This window comes from Cavia porcellus, unplaced genomic scaffold (assembly GCF_034190915.1).
Source record: "Cavia porcellus strain 051 isolate PalLab524CR breed Dunkin Hartley unplaced genomic scaffold, mCavPor4.1 scaffold_1, whole genome shotgun sequence".
Taxonomy (NCBI): domain Eukaryota; kingdom Metazoa; phylum Chordata; class Mammalia; order Rodentia; family Caviidae; genus Cavia; species Cavia porcellus.
This window is the reverse complement of record NW_026947484.1, coordinates 195,923,349-195,933,513: the sequence shown is the minus strand read 5'-3', so window position 1 is coordinate 195,933,513 and position 10,165 is coordinate 195,923,349. Positions and strand designations below refer to the sequence as shown.

General features: G+C 38.5%; 2 pseudogenes; one reads left to right on the top strand and one right to left on the bottom strand.

Moving 5' to 3' along the window:
• Window positions 1-238: 238 nt before the first annotated feature.
• On the bottom strand, window positions 239-1,233 carry LOC100715139 (shootin-1-like; annotated as a pseudogene).
• A 9-nt stretch (window positions 1,234-1,242) lies between these two features.
• LOC100715416 (putative pyridoxal-dependent decarboxylase domain-containing protein 2) lies at window positions 1,243-7,391 on the top strand (annotated as a pseudogene).
• Window positions 7,392-10,165: the final 2,774 nt, after the last annotated feature.

Genomic DNA, 10,165 nt, shown 5'->3' with positions numbered 1-10,165 from the left:
AGTGCTTGTGTTTTCTTTTCACCATAAAGCTGGCTTTGCCTATAGGCTACTCTAATGTTCATTAAAAGGAAAGCAAAATTTCTTAATTTTGGATTAATTGTTAAAAGCTAAAAAAAGAGAGAAAGTCTCAATATTGTGAACCATTTGATGACAGAGGTTATTCTACTGAGTGTCTGTAGTTAGAAAGGAAAGAATTTAAAAATCAATCTTGGTGTTTCCCCATGGCATTCAGTACTGATTATATCCAACGCTTTGTCCTTGGCCTTAACAGATGAAGAATAAGATATGGGTCCCGACTTCTACCAGAATGCTTTAAATTTCTGCCATTTTCTTCAGAATTCTGACATTCCCAATCCAGTTTGCTCTTACCTTTTTCTAGAAGCACCAGTTGCTGTTTGAGGCTGTGTATCTCTGTGCAGTGTTTCATTTTCTAGTTCCTCCTCCAACTCTGTGACCTTTTGCTGGTGCTGAATTCTCTCTTCAAATTGCTGGATGAATTTTGCATTTTCACCTAAAGCTCTCAAAGCTGCTGGTCAGGGACAGTGCTCTGTAGCAGAAGATGGCTTTGACACTGTAGTCCATTTTATTCTAGGAATATCTCTTATGCAGACGACCCTGCTTCCTTTGGAAGGTCCTCTCCTGTTCCAGGCTTCCTTGCATCTGCTATACTTCTACTGCCAACAGAGACACTTGACTGAATTTTTCTAAGACTTTTCTCTGTTCAGGACCTTCTGCATGTAAAACAGCCTTTTGTTATTTAATGTTACTTACTTCCTTAGTTACTTCCACAAGTTTGCTCTTGAGATTTTGCAGCTCAGTGGCAAATACCTCCTTTTTCTCCAGGGCAGCCATGATTTGAACTTGAAGTTCTTTGGTCTGCTTCTGCCACCACTGAGACGCAGGTCTCTGCAGCTCTGGCTGTGTCTGCAGTGGCATCTTCATTGTCATTGCTTCTCTCCCCCGTTGTCACCTCTGGTCCCCGCTTGGCCACGTGTACATGCTGATTCTCATCAGCGTTTGATTTTCTTCAGTTAGCTTTGTTGTCTAAGCTTCAGCACTTTCTTGACAAGTCTTCTGTATTTCAAGATGGATTTGCATGAAATTAACCTCCTCCATGACCATGTGAGAAACTTTCAGAAACAGCTTCATCTCGTGCTTGCTTGATTTTGTCACATTCTCCTTTGTTTTCCAGTTCTCTGCTCTGAGAGCTTCTTATCTGCCTAGAGCTGGCTCCTTCAGGCCATGAAGAGCTGCAACAGCTTCTCCCTGTCTGCGAGGTTCACTTTGGTGGTGCAGCTGGGAATAAAAGGAACAGCAGAAGTGGCAAGAGGCCACGGGCAATGGGAAGAGCAGGTTCTCAGCCACGGCCTCGGTGCCCAGAGTGGGGTTTGCTTCACTCTGCCTCCTCTTGGTGCCCAGTGTGGGCCAGATCAGTCCTGTGGTGGGTAGAACAATGTAATTTTTAAATACAAATCAAAATTGGATAAACAGATGTGGTTTTTTATACAATGGAATATTTCTCAGCTATAAAAAAGGATAATCTTGAAGCTATTGTAGGTAGAAGGAGGCAGCTTGAGACCATACTCATGAATGAAATAAATGAAACACATTTGTACATGTATTGTCTTCTTAGTTTAAAAATAATAAAAAAATAAAATCTGAGAGAATAATAAGATCCTAAATGATAGATATTGCATAATGATAGGGAAGAAAAGTGCTCCAAAGGACAGAACAACTAGGATAGGAGAAAGGAAAAAAGAAGAAAGGAAAGGATTATATGTATGTTGGTAAACACATATAAATGTGTGTATGCTCACGTATGCTAGATAGATAACTATACTGCTTGTCTGTCAGTTCATCAAAAAGAACATGCTGTGCTGTCACTGTTTGACTGATCACTTTTGTGCCTGGATTTTGTAACCTGAAGAACAACTTCTAAGACAACAACATGTAATATGTTAGCTAGTTGTAAATCCCTGCTTTATTTGTATCATTTCCTTTTTTCTATTTTGCTTTTTTTTAAAAAATTGAAAAACAGTTCAGGTGAGACAAAAAATATCAGTGCAGATTCATAAATGGAACAATTCAGCAAAGGCAATAATGTTTTTATATATTATATATATATATATATCTTCATTATAATGGCTCCATAAAGCAGATGCTACTCAACATAAAGGGACAAACAGATATGCATATAAACATAGTGGGAGAATTAAATAGCCTACCCTCTAAATAGAGGATTAGACCACAAAATCCAGGAATATCAGCCTCAAAATCCACCACAGGATGAAGAGATTTAACAGATATCTGCACACATCTGTCGTTTTGCCCTTCAGCAGCAGGATACACATTTTTCCGCAGGTAATGGAACTATAACAGTAGATCTTGTTTCCACTCCAAAAACAACTCTCACCTTATACCAAAAAATGGATTTTGCCAGATTACAATGGAACGAAACTAGTAATCAACAGAGAAAGAAACTACATTCCCAGGTGAGTATTCAACAGTCCATGGCTCACAGAAGGAATCAGGATAGAAAATCCTTTGAAATATCAGATCATAGTGCAAAAAATATTCAGACTTTGTGGGAAAAACTAGAAGTCATTCTAAGGGAAATTGTACAGCTATGAGTACCCCTGTCCGAAAAATGCATCAATCCCAAGTAAATAATCTAACCATGCATGTCAAGGTCCTACATAAATCAAAACACTGTAAGCCCAAGACTGGAAGATAAAAAACAACAGGAAAAAGTTTCTGACTAGAATCCCAGTAACACAGGAGATAAAGGTGGCTTATATTACATAAAAAATGCCCTGCAGAACAAAGGAAATAACAAACAGGTAAAAAAAAAACTTATAAAGTGAAATAAAAGTTTCCTAATTATGCTTTGATGGAAGACAAATACTTAGAATATATAAAAGCTCAAAAAATTATCCTTTAATATGGCCCAGTCAAAATTGCATGAATGAACTGAATAATCACTTCTCAAAAGGAGAACAAACCACCAATAGTTCCATCAAAAATGTAAAGATGGGGCCTGGGGATTTGGCTCAGCAACACAAATGCCTGTGTAGCAAGCGCTAAGTCATGAGTTCAATCCCTGGTAGCAAAACAAGCATACAAAACTAATGAATAAAAATGTAAAGACATTTAGGGTTTTTAGCTGTTAAGAAATGATTCAAAATGACTTTGAGATCCCAGTTTATACCAGTTTAAATGGCAATCATCAATAGCATAAACACACATAAAAGAAGCGAAGCCTGGCAGGGTGCAGATGGATGTGTGTGATTTAATGCAATGCAGTGCTGCATTGTTGGTGGTGATTTAAACTATTAGAAGCAGTGGAGGCATTCATTAGAAACTCCCAATAAAAATTCCAGTTGGCCCAGCCATCTCTCTCCCAAGTGCATTTTCAAAAGAGATAAAGACATCATCCTAGAATGACACACACATAGTCTTGTGGTTTATAACATCCTAATTCAAAACAGGAAAGGTCTGGAAACAGCCTGGATATATGGACAGATGAGCAGATGAGGAAAATGTGGCATTTGTACACAAAGTATTTTAGCTATCAAGAGTGAAACTGTTTTATTTCCAGGGAAATGGATTGTTAGGAGTTCAGACCCTCATGCTAAGAAAACGATCTTATGATTTTCTATATTTAGAGGAGGGGACCTGGGGAGCTGACAGCTAGTGGATAGAGTGTCTTGTCTTGAGATAACAAAAATTATCTAAATTTCATTGTGATCAGTATTGTACAACTCTTTCTATACGCTAAAATATAATGTCATAAACTTTAGCTTTTAAATTGCATACTATGCAAATTTTAATAAAATGAAGTCATTAACAATAAAGGAACAAGCCAGACACATAGAACTGTCACATATTTGCTTTAATGAGAAATCTAAAACATGCATAAATAAATGAATAAAATAAAGGAAAAATAAGATGAAGCTTAAAGGGTGACACTTGGAAATAATAATGAAGGGGTTCAGATGATGGGAAGTAAGAAGATAGAAAGAAAGTACAAAAAAAGAAGATGAAATATTTCAAGTGAGCAATGGACCAACATCCTCAAACAAGCATTACTTTCTGAAATACAATCATGCAGTTGAAAATAGGATAAAAATGTAACTAGTGAAAAACTACCTGTTGGCCAATTTAGTTATGGTCTATTATGATTGGAATGTTTGCATTTTCTCTGTCATTTATAAAAGTTATTTTAGCTTTTCTTGTTAAATTTCAGGCACTTTATAGAATTTTAAATTTTTTTTATTTTAAAGGCTTAAGACAAAAGAGGACAGAAGAAAGCAGACCAGAACAGAACAATGTAAGCAACAAAGTGTTTCACCACAAGACAACCCAATTTAACAGTAGCTACAATAATGTCTCTTTCTTTGAAATAGTTGAGCATACCTTCATATACAATAGAATCAAACATAAGAAAATAGTATAAAACCATTCAAGAGAATGAAAGCATTACAGGGCATTCAGAACCAAATAACAGAAAATGAACAATGGCTACTATATTATCTCATTGTCCATAAAAATTTTGTTTATATTATCATGTATATTAAAATCCAACAAGCTACAATATGATAGAACCAATGGAAACAGAAGAACAAAAGCATGGTGGGACTTCAAAGCAAGATGATATTAAATCAGCACTGGCTATTATAACGTCTTGTTTCCTTCAAAATAACTGTTCATACCATCACACATAATAAAATCAAACAAACCAGAATAAAACCATTCCAACTAATGAATGAAAATATTATAAGCTTCAAAGCAATGTAATGGGGGATCATGATTACCATAAACTCTTATGTACTCTTACCATTTCTTACACTAGGGAGACTGTACGGTATCTATACATGTGAGTTTGATTTATTTTGCTTATAAGTATGGTCTCAAGTTGCATCCATTTATTTATAAATATCTCAATGTGATCATTCTTTATAGCTGAGAAGTACTCCATTGTATAAAAATACCAACCTTTTTTATCCATTCCTTAGTTGATGGACACTTAGGTTGTTTCCAAGATCTGGCTATTACAAATAGTGCTGCTATAAACATGGGTGCCCATATATCACTGTGGTATGATGTTCTCAGTGCTTCTCTGGAGATTCCTCAAAAAGCTGGGATTGGAAGTCCTATTTGACCCAGTTATTCCACTTCTAGACTTTCTAAAATTTTTCAAATTATTCTTTCATAAGTATTTTCCCTCAGATCACCTCGTTAGTTCTGCTTTTCTTCCCTTCAATGTCTTGGGTTACACTGTGCTCCTTTCTGACTGCCTGATCTTGTGTTTCTTCTTTAAAAAGCTTCTGTAATCATAATCATAAAAGTGTTTTAAAAATAAGCATTAACCCAATACATTTGCTACTGTTACAGTTGATGTATTTTTAGAGATTTAACTTAGTTTTATTTTATTTGTGATGTTAGACCGGGCCTAACTTCCCTAGGAGATGAATATAGTTTACTGCTTCCTTTTCCTGCTGAAATGTTGCTTCAGTTCTATATTAAATGACCATGTTCATAAGGGGCTGCTTTGACCCCTATTATTAGAATTTGCAATACAGGTTTAAAAACATATTATCTTATTAACCTGCAACACTGCTATTTTTTTCTAAATGGATTTTTGGAACTAGTTATTGAGTTGAAATCACTTGCTTGAATTTTAATTGTGCTCCATTATATTTATGTATTTTAAAATGAGAAATCATGAATTTCCAAGATTAGGTCTTCCATAGAAGAATATTACCAAGCCTTTTTATGTACCTTTTACTGAAATTGAAAATATTCTTTACACATACTGTCATAAGTTTGTGGATTAGTTAATACCTTCTGTCACAAGTGTGAAAGGCATCTATTCTTACTAGATATTTTCATTGGTCACTGCTAATTGAAAGAAAGATATTGGTCTGGCACGGGAAGTAGAAGTAGCCCCAGGCTACACCAGGCCCCATGCTTGAGCCCTACATGGTCCCTGGAGGAGAGAGCAGACCCTACAGGAGCTGATATGGGAAAGACTTGAAGGAGGCAGTGAGGATGCCAGAGAATGGTCAGAGGAAAATAGAAGAGGTCAGAGAAAAGAAGCTTCCACCAGAGAATATACCAGGGCCTTTCCAGGCAGTGGGTGAGATATGGTGAGTAACTTGCAGCTAGTTCAGAGTCTGAAGCCCAGACATGATGGTAAGGAGCCAGAGAGAGTCCCACCCAGAATATGGGAGAGCAAGGTCACATGGCTTTTCACAGCATAGGAGCTATAACTCAACTCTGGACCAAGAGAGGCTGAGAGAGCTCACAATTAGGATTCTTTCAGATGCTACTCATGGCTGTGCAGAATTTTCTGGTGTGGAAATGGCTGTGCTGATTTCCCTGAGGAAGAAGGAGAAGGCCTTGCCCAGACCTGTGGGCTGCCTATTAATTCTACATATGAAGACTTTGAGTAAATGGATTCAACGTGTTATACAACAAAAAGCCTGGTACAGATCTCAGTGTTGCTGGGAGACCTGGCCTGGGACACTACCTTTTTACTCAGCCTTGTACTCAGCACATTTGTACTCAGCAAATTGGTACTCAGCTTTGTGCTCAGTACCTTCGTACTCTGCTTTGTACTCAGCATCTTTGCACTCAGCTTTGCACTCAGTGTTTAGATCAGTTTGCCCTTTCTGCGCTTGAGTCATGTACCCTGAGGCACTGTGTTTGGGCTCCAGTATCAGATGGATGTTGCCTTCCTGGGGAAACTGAGTAAACACGGCACAGAATGAGGGAGGCTGCCCTTGTTGCTTATTGCAGATGCTGCATGGAGCTGAAGCAGTCGGGCACACACAAGGCTGGAGCCTGAAAGAGTGCATAGAGGATGTGGATCTGGTGTTACTGGCCCTAGCTGAGGTCTCCTTATCAGTACCAGGTGCAACTATATTTGACAGTGTGCCCTTGAGTCCTGGCGCATGGCTGGTTATGTCCTGTGTTACTGCGGTGACACTGGACAAATGTGATGATCTCGCTTTCACATGAGTTGCTGGTCTTACATCAAGGAAGTCAGCAGACAAACTCTGCACTCCTCTGTGGTTGTCTTTACAACACTTGGCACTGCATGGCATCCTGGAGAGGATAAAGCATGCCTGTCAACTTGGTCAGTGGTTGCAGGACAGTTTAAGAAACTGAGCCAAAATTTTGGTGGAGAGTGAGCTCAGTTCTCCAGAATTTCAGTTCTCAGATTTTTCTAGGAGTTACCAAGCTCAGATTTAGTGTTAAAAGGTGTCCTGGTGCCAGCCCAGTGTCCCCCAAAGTCCTCTGGGAGAGACTTTCCTGGGAAACTGTGGAGAGCAGTTGAAGCAGCTGGTGCCTGTGAGCAGCCTCACCATGGTAGCTCTGGAAGTTGAGGGCAGGTGTGTGCGGTTCAGTCCTTGGATGAAGGCAGCAGAGTTAGGAACATGAGGAGAGGATTTAGAGCCTGCATCCAAGCAAACTGTCTGTCCTGACCTGAACCTGCAGCTTCAAAGAGAATCCAAGAGGGAAGCAGTAGGTACTACATGTTGGCAACTGGTCTGGAATAGATGTGGTCAGGTTGTCAGGCAACTGCTGATAACAGCAGTTTGAAATCAGATCCAGAGGGAGAAAGAATCCATGCTGAATTCCTAGAAAAATGAAATGTGCTGAAATCTGACCTCACAGTTAAAATGGGCCCTGAGACAGGAATATGAAGAGCTGTGTTTCTGTTCCTCAGGAAACTGAAGAAAACTCAAGGCTCCTGGAAGACATGACAGAGCCATCTGGAAAGGAACTCAGGAAGCTCAGGTTGGGCTGCAGAAGGCAAATAAGGAAAAGGGTGCATTGTGCAGATCCCTGTGGCAGGACTGTGCTGAGCTGGTTTTCGCCAGTACAAGCTTCTCAACAGGCAGGAACATTTCACTTAACAGCAGGCTCTCTGGAGCCCACAGAGCACCCCTCTGTGTATAAAGTGTACAAAGTGCAAGGTACAAGGATGACACTGCCTCCAATGCCCCTAAGCACTTGCACCAAACAGAGGTTTCCAGGTTAGAAGTCTTTTAAAGTGGTTCCTAAGGGATCAGACGCTGGGAATGAGAGCAGCTCAGTCAGTCACATAGAAGACTTAGAAAAGGCCAAGGACACATCTGGTGCCACAGAGGCACCTCCAGGGGCTCCTGCCCTCAGGCCAGCTCCTGAGTCCTCCAGAACAGCACCCAAGGATGACAGCGCCAGGTGGAACAGCCAGAGAGCCCAAGATAGAATCAGTGGTGGTATTGCTCCAGGAAAGAAGTTATACTGAAAGTGTGCAGCGCGCCACATGTTCCTCTGATAGAAATGACATCTGTGCTGAACTGGGATTTTTGCACAGATCTCTGCCTGAAAGCCAGAGTTCCTAGGAGGACAATCAGTTATTTTATATGTTTGCAGATCAACAAACTATTGTTCCTGGCTCACTCAAATGTAGTAAAACCAGTTCCCCCTAAGTTACAGTTGACACATTTGTTCTAAAGAACACTTACAGGTTCAGATGTTTGCCATCAGAAACACTTGCTCTCATCTTTCTAAAGATATGCACATGTGATTAGATTGCACATAGTGACTTTTAAAAAAATTTTATTTAAGGAGAAAAGAAAAAAAAGCAGGGAAAGGGTACAGATTTACAGAAAAAAAATGAACAGTAGGAAATCATTAGTTAAAGGATTACATATTGTCATCTTAGAAATAATTCAAGTCACAAAATTAAAGCTTGTAAAGTGGACATTCCATCAATGATACTGCAAATAGTTCTGTTCATTGATCCAATAAAACTCTGTGATATCATTTTCTATCTTATACACTTAAATATACATGCAGTTATATAGTTTGGAGCACTTTCTTTTCCTCTCTTTTGTACCATGACTATTACACATTTTGGGTTTCATTGCTCCCACGGTTCTTATTACTTTTTTGGAAGAGAGTAAAACCAAATGTGATATAACAGAACAGAATCGGTCAAGTCAAAAGGGTGGACATAATAGATAATGTAAAAACATAATACAAGGTGATCAACAATGGTTACCATAATGCCTCCCGCTATCTCTAATAGAATTGCCTATATCGTTAGTTATAATACAATTGAACAAAACAGTAAGGAACAAAACCAAAACATTGGAGACATTGTAGGTCTTCAAAAGTAGATAAAAGTCAACGAGAATGGGCGTCATAATGAATCTCATTATCTTCACAGCTGATGCCTAAACTTTCGAACCTGATACTATCCAGCAAAACAGAATAGGGGAACATCAGTTAAAAACCAGATGGTGAGAGTAATACAGGGCTTTAAATCAAGGTAATGAAAAGTCAAAGTGGGTTACTATAATATATCCTGCTAATTTTTTTCCTTTAATTAAAAGGATAAAGAGAAAAAAGTAAATAATGGAGTGGAGATTGAGATAAAAGAGGGCATAACAACGAAACAGCGCAGATCAAAACATAACCAATTAAGCAGAATAGTGTTTCACCACCAGATAATCCTAACCTAAAAGTAGTTACCATATTGTCTTTCTTTGAAATCCTTGAGTACAACTTCGTATACTGTAGAATTAAGTATATCAAAACAATGTAAAACCATTCAAGAGAATGACAGCATTACAGAGTATTTAGAATCGACTAACAGAAAATGAACAATGGTTTCTGTATAATCTCCTTGTTTTTAAAAGGTTTTTGCTTATACTATCGTACATAATAAAATCCAATAAGATACAGCCTATTTAGACCATTGGAGACAGAAGGACAAAAGCTAGATGAGACTTCAAAACAAGATGATACTAAATCAATATTACCTATTAAGATGTCATTTTCTCCAAAATAGCTGTTCCTATCATCCAATCTTCTCTGCCTCATTTCTATTGAGCTCTTTTTCTGTCAGTAGCTGTCAGTTTGTCTTCTTCATTTTGTTCTCTGCTCCATTCGTTGTGGCCTCTCTGCCATTATTTCTGGATTCTTTGTATTTTTCTTTTTTTAGAATATCCTGCAATACTCTCTGTAGAGTTGAATTGGTGGTTGCAAATTCCCCCAGTTCCTCTTTATCCTGGAAGCACCTTGCTTTTCCATCAATTTCCAGGGACAGTTGTGCAGGATATATCAATCTTGGCTGGAGATTATTATCTTTCAAAGCTTGAATTAT